Genomic DNA, 12,744 nt, shown 5'->3' with positions numbered 1-12,744 from the left:
TTGTGGGCGGGGGAGGGGCGGAGGAAACGCGACCCCCGCGGGGCCCGGCGCGGCGCGCGGGCGGCAGGAAGGGCGGGGGCCGATTTCCCCCTCAGGGTGTTGTTGCCAGTCCCCACCTCAGCGGTCCTTGGACCCGTGGACGAGGTGGACGGACAGCGCACGAGACAGACGGACACGTGCAGGGGCGGGCGGACGAGAGCACGAGTCGGGTCTCCTGGCCGTTCCTCCCGGCTGGACGCGCCCGGGCCGCCGCGGGCCGCGCGCGCCGATGCCCGGCTGAGTCACGGCCCGGGCAGCGCGCGGGTGGGAAGGGGCGGAGGGAACGCGGGTGGGAAGGGGCGGAGGGAGCACGGCCGGCGGGAGGACGGAGCGTTCGGCTGGGCCCGGCCACAGGTGACCCGGAGGCTCTCGCCGCCCCCGGCACCCACAGCGCTTTGTGACCAGATGCGAAGCCCAGCGGAGGGCGCGAGCCAGATGCGGGGCGACAGCTGACTTGCTGAGAAGAGGCAGGGAGGCGCGGAGCGCGCGGGTGGTCCTTACGCGGTTGATCCCTACGCGGTTGATCCCTGCCCGGTTGACGTCTCCTCCGCCGGCTCCTGGGCGCCGCAAGGTAAAAACTACAGCCCCTTTCGTATCCTGCACCCCGTCTTTCGCCCCTGCCCTTCTGCTCTTTGTTCCCCTAAGAGACCTGACTGCTGTTCCAGAGGGCAAGACCCGGGAGGTGGGCGAGAGTTTAGGGGCTTCAGAAACTAAAGAGCTGTGGCCCCAGGGGCGAGGTCGAAACTAGAATGGGGCTTTTCGTTTTAGGGGGTTGCTTCTGACAGCCACCTGTGTGACTCAGGAGAGGGGCGCAGGGGTGGGCGATGGTGTATGACTGTTATGGCCCAGCAAGTTTCAAGGCTGTGATCTGACTCAAAAGTGATCCGGTCACCCTGACGGAGGGTGATGTGGCCAGCAAGCTTCGAGCCAGCAGTTTCCTTGTTCCCATCCTTGCTTTATATCTGTATTACGTGGGGCCCCTTCCAAGGGGCAGGTGTTTCTGTGAGGGTCTGAATTCTTAATTTCTGGCAAATACACAGGGCTTGTTGTGACCTATCGTTTTCAATCTTACCTTATCTCTCTGCTGGGGCTCTGTGGAGGACATCTGTCTTATTAGGTGAAATAGATTAGAACCAGAGGTCGGGCAATCTGGCTACGACTGTTACTGACCCAATAATTAAAGCACGAACGAAAGAATTTTCGCAGACTATCTACAATGCAGAATTTACTCCAAAGTACTGTTTCCCATTTCATACCTTTTATGTTTTAAAAGAGCCATTTACTAATTTGGCAGTTGGAGAGAGTTCCTGTGGCTCATGCATGAATAGTTCTGCCCAGTGTGTTTTACCTTATCACAGTTTTATGTGTAAAGGAGTCCTGGGGCAGAATGAAATATTGTCAACTCTCTTAGGCAAAATAATCAGGATACTTTAATTGCCAAGTTAAGACGGTCGGTGAATATGAGAGGATTGTAAAAACTGACGTTGGAGAGAATATAGACTATCTGGACCCTCTCCTGAATTTTAAGAACACTGTTCACATTTTGTAGAGTTGGGTGGAGGTTTATTTTGTCATTTCCATCAGGCAGACACATGCACATTGCCATGCAAATGGATTCAGAAAAACATTTTCCTTTACAGCTAAACTATTATAGCTGACTAATGAATTTTTTCTGCATGAAGATGATCTGAAAATGATGTACATCACGTTTCTCTGTGCCTCTAGGACATAAATTGTGCTTTTATGTAAACTGTAAGTGGTGCTTGGATTATTTACAGGTACATAGTTTTTCTTTCTAGCTCCAAGCTTATTGGGCTTTGTTTTAACATGTAAACTTCCATAATGGAACAGAAAGTGAGGTGCTTTGGTTCCAATTGTAGACTGCAAGTCTGTGGTGTATTCAGTGTTCATTCTTTTTGAGTTGCTGAATAATACAAGTAAAATTTACATCACTCATAAGAAATTTTTGTAGTACCAAAATTGTGGCTGATTGCCTATAAAATTTACTGGTGTTTTAAAAATTCCGTTCAGGTTTCAAACTTAACAGTGCATAAACCTATAGTTATTAACCTAAATATATTTTGATTTTAACATAATGGAATTTATGGCATTTAGAAGATGATCTGCTGACTACTGGTTTTTCAAAGATTGCTTTACTCTTAATACATCACAGTAGAGGTTTACATTAGATGTACTTTCCATGACTTCAGAATTAGTGGTTGAGGTTTATCTGAATGATAAAGATGTATAAGATTAACCATAGCCAGTTAGTATGAAAGTTCGTAACTAATATTTTCATGACTTTTAAACCTATGATAAAAGAAAAATGACACTTTTCTAAGCAGCAGAAAAACCCTTATCTTATAAATCCCTTTTAAGACTATGACCCACTATAATCTTGAAATTCTTTAAAATTTGTTCCAAGGAGAATTAGACTAAGAAATACATTTCAAAAATCAATTTCCTTAGCTGTTGGTTAAAAAAGAAAATAAATAGTCCAAAATAGCATTAGTCTGATTTTCCTTTTGCACGTCTATATGATAGCCTCAAATAAACTTTTTCTCAAATGTGGTCATCTCAAAACAAAGTGAATAATTCAAAAGGGCTAACATTCTCTCAGGACACACACCTTTCTCTAAGTGGCTGCACTAGTGCCTATAGTGACACACCCATGTTGAGTAACAGTTCCCTACAAATTCAGAGCACCTCCCATCTCTCTGCCCCCTTCCCCCCTCATCTCTTCCCCTTGGTTTGGTCAGAGCTGCTTCCAAGCTTTCTGTGCCCCCATTTCTTCCCTCTAATTTCATGTTTTCTTCACTGTCATTAGTCTCACCAGAATCATCTACGCTTTCCTTTCCCATCATCCCCAATATTTTTCTTGAGCTGCTATGTTTGTTCATGGGATACTGAATTTCCTAATTGTGCTACCTTAAGGGGAGAAAATATGCAGAAACTCAAGTGCCAGGGAGTTTACCTCACTGGTGTATGTTGAAACTGGTGTCTTTGACTCTGAGCCCTCAGGGCAGAGTTTCTTCATGGGCTTTGCTCAGTGCAAAACAAATAGTCACCTCTTAGTAATAAATGATAGATATACTAACTAATGTCAATTCAGGATCACTTTGATTCCCTGTTCTTAACAGAGTTGCTGCCAGGCCCACATTTGCTTCAGCAAAAATAGCTAAGAACTGTAGGTTAAACATCATATGTGTCTGGTACTAGAGGAACATTTTTAGAAAGGAAGAAGCGAAATATCTGCCTTTGAAGAATTAGATATTCAGATAAATAAATCTCGTGCAAAATGGAATCAAGGTCCGTAATTGTTACAAAAGAGTGACAGCCTTGGACACCATCCCACTTGCTATTAAATAATAGAAATTTTTTTTAAATCAAAAGATTGGAACTTAACTCTTAAAATTTTGAAGCTGCTTCTGAGTATATCATCTTTCTGATACTGCAACAACCTTACAGAATAGGCAAGGCTGGTTTCACTATCTTAACCTCCCCATGTTATAGACAGGGAACCTGTGCATGAGCCTAGCCCCCATGCTGTCTCAACAGCACCACAGCCTCTGCCCAGCCATCAAGGAAGTTTAACTCTTTGAAGCATTTTGCACTGAGGCGTACATTGGGATCCTTAGGTTAGTGATAAATGATGACTGTAACATTTCTAGTCTCCGGAGTTTTTCTCACCTTCTGTTTCTCCAGTTCTCTTTTTCTCCCTTTCTCTTTTTGTAGTAAAGCATACCAAGAAAAAGCTCCATTCATATGTGTGGGGCATTCTCCTATTATCAGATTAAGAGCTGTGAGTAATTTTGTAATCTACCCTTCTATCAGAAAGCGCATTCTCAGATATCTCTTCAGCTGTGTTTAACAGTTTAGTATATTCCCCTTGGGATTTGTTTCAATAAAAACATCCAGTAAAATCTGACTACTTTGCTTTTCAAGGGACAAAATGAAGAATGTGTTTTTATAAGCTGTAAAATATAATTGAGAGAAAAATCACTCATGTGGCATTTGTAACAGGAGGTGTGAGTACAGTGAAATTAAAAAAAAAAAATGAACTGGCTAATTGCATACCCAAGTATACATGTTTCTCCTGTGATTGTATAAATTTGTGCAAGTATACAGGTTACTCCTGTTGTTTTAAATTTCTATGATAAATTATGTAGCTATAGGGCAAATAGAAATTATATAAAAGTTTATGAGCCATATAGATTATATAATGGTCCATAGGATTTGAAATGTATTTATTCTAATATAACAAAGGATTATTAGGAAATCTGGCCCAAGCAATTATGAAAAATGGTCAGAGAATCACAGGTTCTAGTGAAAGCCAGGTTCCTGTACTCTAAGAATGTGACTAAGGATTTAGGCATTCAGGGTAATTTGTTATGCACCTACTAGGCGTGATTCTAGACTCTGGCAATGCAGCAGAGAATAAAACAGACAAAAGTCTCTGGCCTTATGATGCTCTGTTCTATAATGAGGAAGGCAAACAGTAAATAAAAGCACGTAAATAAGATGTATGTGAAGTAATGAGAGCTATCAGGAAGCATAAAGTGGAAAGAGGAGTACGGACTGTCAAGGCTAAGAGGGAATAATGGGCTGGTGACTGAAAAATTCAGTAGTGGGGTCAGAGAAGGCCTTAATTCAAAGGTGGCCTTTGAGCTAGAACCTGAAGGAGATGAAAGAATAAGGCAGAGCTTCTCCTTCGCATTCCTTGGGAGTGTCATTCTCATATTTTATCTCTGGAATTGTGCAATGCACAGCCTGCACAACTGTACGTGGAGTCCCTGGTCTTTTATGGGAAGTACCTGGACAGTGCCTGCCATACTTCATTACAGTCTCTAAGGTGAAGATGAAGGCGAGGCCCACATCCCTTGGTTTGAGGGCAATGAAAGAAAAGAACCATGGAATTTTCTTGCATTTACCTGGTCCCATCCCCACACCCCATCCTTGATCAGGGAAATTGCTCCATTCAGACAATTTTCCTTCTTATTTTCTACACAATGACCCTGACCCAGTGGAATTTGTTGAGACTAATACCCATGGCTTTGTCACAGATCGCTTTCATAGTATAAATCTGGAGACGGCAAAGGAGACAATTGCTGATGGTTTACAGCTTCTGTCTGCTGTGTACTTCTTTCTTGCCTTCTCTCTCTCTCCTTCCTTTTCCCTTTCCAGTGTTAAACCACTGTGTTGGATTTTCTTCTTCTTTTCTTTCTTCCCCCTATGCCTTGTCTATATCCTGTATGAAGATTTGCAAACAGGTAACCTAAATGAGTAAAACTAACCAAAAACTGGGACCAAAAACCTGCTCAGAAAAAGTCCTACCTAAGGGGGAGCAGCCACTGCTTGGCATCATCAGAGTTGCCGTGAGGCTCAGTGAGTGGCACGGGCCCATGTGGTGGTGTCTTTCAGCTTTTCAGAAGCTAGAAATCTCTCAATTTTAACATGTTGACTCAGCATCTTTAAAATTGTTTGAGCTAGAGAGACAAAATATTTGCAGGCCAGATTTACAGTCTTGGCCACAACTATACCTGCCAAGTGGTCCCCTGTTTCACCCGCAGGTGCTGTTTAATTCAGCATCAGGCACAGCCCAAAAGCCCCAGGACTGCTTCTGAAAAGTATTTTATCTTGTAGAGTTCTCAGCCTTTTTTCCTCACTGGAAAATTCATCATCTATCGGCACATACTTATTTTCCTAAACCCATCAACCCACATACGTTCTATCAAACTCTGTATATTTCTAAACTATAAGAGTAATGTAGTCATTTCATTCTTAAACTGCAGCAATAATTTCCTGAAATCTAAATTCATCATAACTTTATATGTAGATTTCCTATTTCATTTCCAGGTTCTCATTCAGAATAAACTCTCCGTTTAGAATGCTGGTGCTTTCTCTGTTTTGTTTTGATTTTTAAGAGCTGCCTGGACTTCACCAGTTGTTATTCCTCCACCACTGAAATTCAAAACGTGCACTGTGTTGGTTCTGAGTACCCTTTAAAAGCCATTAGATCAGTGTTGCAGTCTATTTTTCCAAAGGAATAAAAGCTCACAGGTTGTGCACTAACTTGTTTCCTTTAATCCTAAAAACTCGGTGAAATACCCAGGCTAGCGGCCTTCCGGAAAGCCATTGTGTTAGAACGGAAGATCATGTACTGTATTTCTTCCTACTATTTTAAATGCAAATATAATAATATGTCATGAAACAGTGCACATATTAAGATCAGTGGCCTTTTCCTGTTTTCAAATTATCTCTTGTTCTCTGATAGCTGGAAATCTGAACCTAGCACCTAGAATCTCAGGTCCAATTTTAAAATTGTATGTAAAAAAAAACATAATTGACTTGGAGGAATTAAAATGTACTCCAGTTGTTCGATAAGAACATGGGTTGTTTCTGGTTTTTAATATTTTATTGAAAATATCAAGAAGAGCATTCAGAGCTAGAGACCTTTGAAGTAATGTAGTCTTCACAAATGAGAGAGGTGGAGTAAATTTGTTGAGCAGAAGGCAGGTTGTCTCCTTTGAGGCCTAATCATGTGGGAAAGTAAAACCCAGCCAAGTTTTAGGTCCATAAGACAGCTCAAACTATCTTTAAAAATAAATTTTGGCTTTTTGGGGACTAATGTGTGTTTAGACCAACATTTTACCTCTTAAAATTTAAACCTAGGGGTCTTTTAAAGGAAATTTAATCCATGTGTTTTTGATTCACTAAATCCTAAATCATTACCCATAAACTGTATGTCTCTCTAAGCTCTTTGATGTCTAAGAAATCTTTGAAACCATGTAAGGCCCCTTTTGTTCCAGAAAAATAGGAAGTTGGTTTTTGTTAAGGGTTAGTAAACAGCATCTTCAAAAATCTGAGTTAGGTCTAAAATCCTGCAACCATAACAAAATGGATGTTTGAATGAGTACTAATGCATTTTTCTGATGCAATGTGAAAAATGTAAGTACTTTTAAGGACCTTGCTCACTATTGGTATTCCATTGTAATCCTTATTAACCCCAAGGAAATTATTTTGGAACAACTCCTCTTTCTATTATAATATAAAGTCCAAATGTTTATCATTTTATCCTGGCACACAGTAGGTACTCAGTAAATATTTTGTTAAATGTTAAATGAATGACTTCTTCTTCTGCCCAGAACCTTCCAGCTAATGTCAATCTTTTTATTCAGTATCAGTATCCATCTGTCATGTCTTGGAATGAGATCTATTCTGAGTCAGTGACCTGGTTCAACAAATTTTAAAAATAAGCCATCTAACTAAATATATGACATTTATTGAAATTCATTCTGTACCATGACACAACAGCCTTGCAAACAGTGCTGAAAATAGGAAGGAATTTCTAGACTAATTTGATTAAATATTCAGTTGTTACCATATGCTTTCTAAAAATTGATTTTTTTTTCCCTTTTACTGTTCCTGCCATCCTTCCTCCCACCTTGACATGCTTACTGATTGAAAGCTTTGCACAGAAAAGGGCAGGTCATTTGTATCTATAAGCAAGAGCAGCAAGTTCAAACAGGCTTGGAAAACATAATGATATAATCATAAGTTGCCATAATATAGGAGGGGAGAGAGAGGTACTCAACAATAATAGTGGTGTTGGGTTTTGCTCCAAATTACATAGATGACACATCTTTGAACTCTATTGTGTGGGGGAAAAAAAAACACCTTCTTACTGTAGTTAGATTTCCTGTTTGTGAGTGTGTATTTTGTGGTAACTAGACTTCCCATATAGACTTGAAATAAATATGTAGCTTTAAGTGCAATTGAAATCCACATGATTAGAGTACTGAAGGCTATGGAGACAGCAACTCCTCTCTAAAAGAAAGAAAGTAGTATTTAGAAGGCATAGAAGGCATGGTCATTGACATTTTCCTTGATATCATGTTGTGAATTTCTAACAACTCATCACATTTTGTCCCCAGAAAACCTTTCCTGATCAAAAGTGTGTTGTTTCTTTATGACACTGAGGTGCCAGAATTTTTCAATTTTTTTATATGTTGGTGGGAACAAAAAGGAAAATTGTGCTATTATGGTCTTGAAATGGAGGTTTTCTTAGGTGAATCTGAAAGTTTGCTGCTGAATACATATATTATTATTAAAACTTGTTTTGAAATTTAATTGTAGATAGCACTGTATAAGGAGTAACTTATTTATGTAGTTTTCACATGCTTAATTTCAATTTCAGTGGTTGACCAAACCATCAGTAATAATTATATATCCATGTGTTTGTACACATTTACATTTAGAGAATTTTTTAAACTCTAATTAAAAGGTCTCACAACTTGATAAATGAGCAGTCAAGTGCCTCTGTACATTTGGAAAATGTACAGAGTATTCCAATGTATTTGTACATTTGGCAAAATGTAATTCAATTTAAGACATTTTTCTGATAACTCTCATGCTACAAATATAGGAAGTAGATAATGAAGGAGAAGACCTGCAGGTTTTGCCAGGGTAATGGGTCAGCAAGGTTAAAGGAATGGAGAGGTGGGTGGATACGCTTAAGGGTCATGGATTTGGGTGCATTGCAAGTCATGAAGAGAGTGTCCCATTAGGAATCAGGCTGCCACCTTCCAAATAGGAAAAAGGCTGGTCAAAACTGAGTGGGGAATCAAGGGAAAGCTCACAGGAAAATGGTAGGCACATGATAAGCAAAGTCGAAGCCTCCTCCAACTCTGTCACAGGTGGTTTGATTCTGGGAGAAACTAGGCTATCATCTACCCATTTCTAAATCAGCCCTCTTAGTCTATCCTACCCTTAGCTACCAGTAAGAATAGCAGGAATATGTAGCAGAAAAAGAGGGACTTCTATTCTGAGTGTCAGAGGCATGTCCTATGCACTCTTTTAGCCACTCAAAAACACTGTAAATGAAATTCCGTGTTCTCAGAAGGAATCACAGTATTAAAAGAAAAACCCAGGGCTTCCCTGGTGGCGCAGTGGTTGAGAGTCCGCCTGCCGATGCAGGGGACGTGGGTTCGTGCCTCTGTCCGGGAGGATCCCACATGCCGCGGAGCGGCTGGGCCCGTGGGCCGTGGCCGCTGGGCTTGCGCGTCCGGAGCCTGGGCTCCGCAACGGGAGAGGCCACGGCAGTGAGAGGCCCGCGTACCGCAAAAAAAGAAAAACCCAGGTTACAAATGTTTTATACCATTTTCATGACTAAAATTTTCTAGCATAGCAGGGCATTATAATCCATTTGTTACTGTTGGGATCAAAAGTTATGGCCCTTAAAACTATATCAATAATTATTTTCCATTGGGATATCATCTGCAGTGTATGTATATTAGCTTTACTTGGGGATATTATCTTGAGACCATTTCTTTGGGTCTTGATTGTACAGAGTTCATGCTTTAGTGTGCGTAAGAATTGTACTTCTCATGTTCTAAACTTATACAGTAGTCTAAAGAGTTAAGGAAAGCTTATATCAGGGCCTGCCTTCACTTCCTGTCTTTTTGCTACTCTGAGAGTCTTAGGTGAGCAGCTGTCATCTGATTCTGGCCTCACATTCAGGCAGAATCCCTCCAGCTCCTGCTGAAGGGCACACTGTCCAAACTGAGCTCGTGGCCTGACCACTCTCTAGTTAAGATAAAGACAGCAGACAAATAGAATCATTCAGGGCCTGTGTGAAACTTTGGACCTAAAATATTACCCTAGCTGTTTTTTTTTTAACTGAGAGTATAAGTGTACAGTAAAATATTTTAAGTTCTATTGAATTATATAAAGAAGCAATCAAAGCAAAGGTTGTTGACAGAAGAAAGCTTTCTCCTAACAGAAATGAATATGCATTTTGGACTTCTTAAAATTCACTTTCTGTCATGTCAAAATTAAGATACTTCTAAATTTTATTTCAGTCTCACTAACACACATTTGGATTGTTCATTGAAATTTGTACGTCAAGGTCCAATGACTTTAAACATTCTTATAGTCTTCAAATAGCTTACCAAAAAGTTGTTCTTTAAATCACCAGAAAAGTGCAGATAAATCCCCAGTTTCATTAATGACAATGAAAGGCGACAGCTCTTGAATCTGTGTCATAACTTAATTGCTTTCCAAATGTTATTAAAGATTCTAAATGAATAACAAGACTTGTATTTAGGATCAAGGCTCCCTCACAATTCCTAAATGGGTTTTAATTTTCAGACTTAGATAATTATTATATCTGATTCATTTCTTTAACATCTTTAGACTGTTGGTCTTATTGAAAAGAGAACAGAGTATCTGTTTCAATATGTTTTTCTTTTCCCTGAAGTTATTCCTTACAGATTTCAATAATAATGGTTTTGAAATAAAAATAATCAAATGCTGGCATTTCCTCTTAATAAACATTCATAGATCTGATGAATTAATAAACATTACAAAGAATTCACTACAGAGGTTATGATTATGGGACCATTTAATCCCCAAATCTGCCATGCTGACTGTTTAGATACTCAATGAAAATGAGCATTGTGCATTAGGATGAGTATTATCTCAAGAGAACTTTATTCTTGTTTTGGTCATTGCCCATTTTGGCCAATTCATAGCACCTGCTTCTCTTACCAGCAAATCTGTTTACTTGTCTCTAGTCTCATTTTTACCCTTTCCCACCACAATGATTACAAACTTCCACTATTCCCTCAAGCTCTTGAATCTCTTTGGCTCCCCTTCTTCTCAGTGTAGTATCTTCCCTCATAGTTTAGAGAGCAAACAGAAGCCTGAATAATTTCTATGTCACCCGTTATTACTTCCTTGCTTCTCTGTCAAATGATGAAATGGTATTTTCAGCCTATGGTTTTGATCCCATTCTTCCCCACATCTTCCAACACCTTGCGCCATCTATCCCACCTTCCCTATCAATCCCTCTCATCTTTAAAATCTCCATCGCCTTTTTTCATTCAGCCCTTACTCAACTTGCTGCTTCTAGAAAGAAACACACATCCTGAGAAGATCCTTAATATACAGTTACCTTAAGTATTCACTCCTATTTCTGCCTTATCCTTTAAATAAAGAATTCTTGAAGATCACTATCTCATTTTTTCTACTATCATTCATTCTTTAACTTATTCAACTCAAGCAGTCTCTTCCCCACTCCCAAGAAAATATCCTCACTCTAATCACTGGAAACCTCATTGCCAAATCTGACAGACACTTCTGTTATCCCACTTGACCCCTCTATGAGATCTGACACTATACATCTTGCTTTTCCTTTCTTGAAATTTCTCAAGCTTCTGAAATACCACTCAAACCTTTCCTTCAGCCTTTAGATATAAAGTTTAGATTCTGGTCTTTAGGGTTCCATCTGAATCCCTCCTTTCTCTTACTGAACATGCCCATGGGTGATCTCATTTACCTCCATGACTTCAAATACACTAATGGACCAATGGTTCACCAATTGCTATCTCTAACTCCCTCTTCTCTCTAAACCACTGTGCCCATGTTGTTAGTCACCTTAAAGACACTGCCACTTGAATGACCAACAGACACTCAGTTATTAACTGAACTATTATTTTTGCCCAAAACTCTTCTCTGCCTGCTTTCCTTACTTTTGTTTATTACACCCAAGGTAGACATTTTTTAGCCATCTTTGATTTCTCAGTCTCCTCAATGGTCAGTATTGATGTTGCATCATTGTCACATAAATTTCTAATCTAGTCCTTTCTTTCTGTTATATCCATACTGCCAGAGTTTTTATTCAGGATCATTCTTTCATGTATTAATTCATTCCATTATCTATTCTTCAACAAATTCTTACCAAGTGCCATGTAATGGCAGTATGCCAGGGGCTAAAGATGGAGCTTATAGTCTAGTGGGAAGTATGAATAAGTAAATTACAACACAACATTATAAAGTCTAGATAAGGCGGAGGCAGGTTTGATGTATGAGCACATGGGAGAGTTCCTAAACCCTTCCTAGAGGGCAAGAGAAGCATTGGAGAAGGCTTCCTAGAAGAAATGTTCCCTAAGATGAGACTTGAAGAGAGAGTAAGAGTTAACCAGGTGAAGGTGAGGGCAGAGGTTTTCCATGAAGAGGGATCTATGTGTTGAAACCCAGAGTGGAAGAACACATGGCTTGCTTCAACAACTCAAAGAAGGACAGGGTGGCTGGAGCCTAGATTTCTAGGGAGGAGATGGCAAGTGGCAAGGCTGGAGAATTAGGTAGAAGCCAAATCATGCATGGCTTTTAAGCTGTGCTAAGGAGTTGAACGGTTTTTTTTTTTTTTTTTTTTTTTTTTTTTGCACTATGCAGGCCTCTCACTGTTGTGGCCTCTCCCGTTGCGGAGCACAGGCTCCGGACGCGCAGGCCCAGCGGCCATGGCTCACGGGCCCAGCCGCTCCGCGGCATGTGGGATCTTCCCGGACCGGGGCACGAACCCGTATCCCCTGCATCGGCAGGCGGACTCTCAACCACTGTGCCACCAGGGAAGCCCGAACTGTTTTTAAACATAAAAATAACATAATCAGATTGTCTTTTTAAAAAGATATCTCTGTTACGTTGGGGAATGGATGATCAGGGACAAGAATGGAGAGGGAAGACCAGGTAGGAAGCTGTTGTAATAATCCAGGTAAGAAGTGATACTGCCCTGGGGATGGATGCAGGTAGACATATTTAAAAGACCTGTAGGTGGGAGTCAAGCATGATGTCTTGGAAATGTGGGAAATGTTCGGCACCAAGATAGGATATGGAATGGGAGAACAAGTTTCATGGGAGTAGACGGAG

The 12,744-nt window shown here is 40.5% G+C and overlaps 1 protein-coding gene across 5 annotated transcripts in view; it reads left to right on the top strand.

The window, feature by feature from the left end:
* The first annotated feature begins 366 nt into the window (after positions 1 to 366).
* Positions 367 to 12,744, top strand: part of MET (MET proto-oncogene, receptor tyrosine kinase) — a 127,242-nt gene continuing 114,864 nt past the window's right edge. For 4 of the 5 annotated variants that reach the window (XM_049715195.1, XM_033428244.2, XM_033428243.2 and 1 more), the window contains exon 1: positions 367 to 610. The gene's annotated coding sequence lies outside the window, so the exon portion shown is untranslated. Of the gene's footprint in view, positions 611 to 1,771; positions 1,792 to 12,744 lie in introns of those variants that run through there. The other variant, XM_049715194.1, reaches the window with a different exon arrangement.

The sequence above is a fragment of the Orcinus orca genome, chromosome 9 (genome assembly GCF_937001465.1).
Source record: "Orcinus orca chromosome 9, mOrcOrc1.1, whole genome shotgun sequence".
Taxonomy (NCBI): Eukaryota; Metazoa; Chordata; class Mammalia; order Artiodactyla; family Delphinidae; genus Orcinus; species Orcinus orca.
The sequence above is the reverse complement of the archived record's forward strand: the minus strand, read 5'-3'. Positions and strand labels throughout refer to the sequence as shown.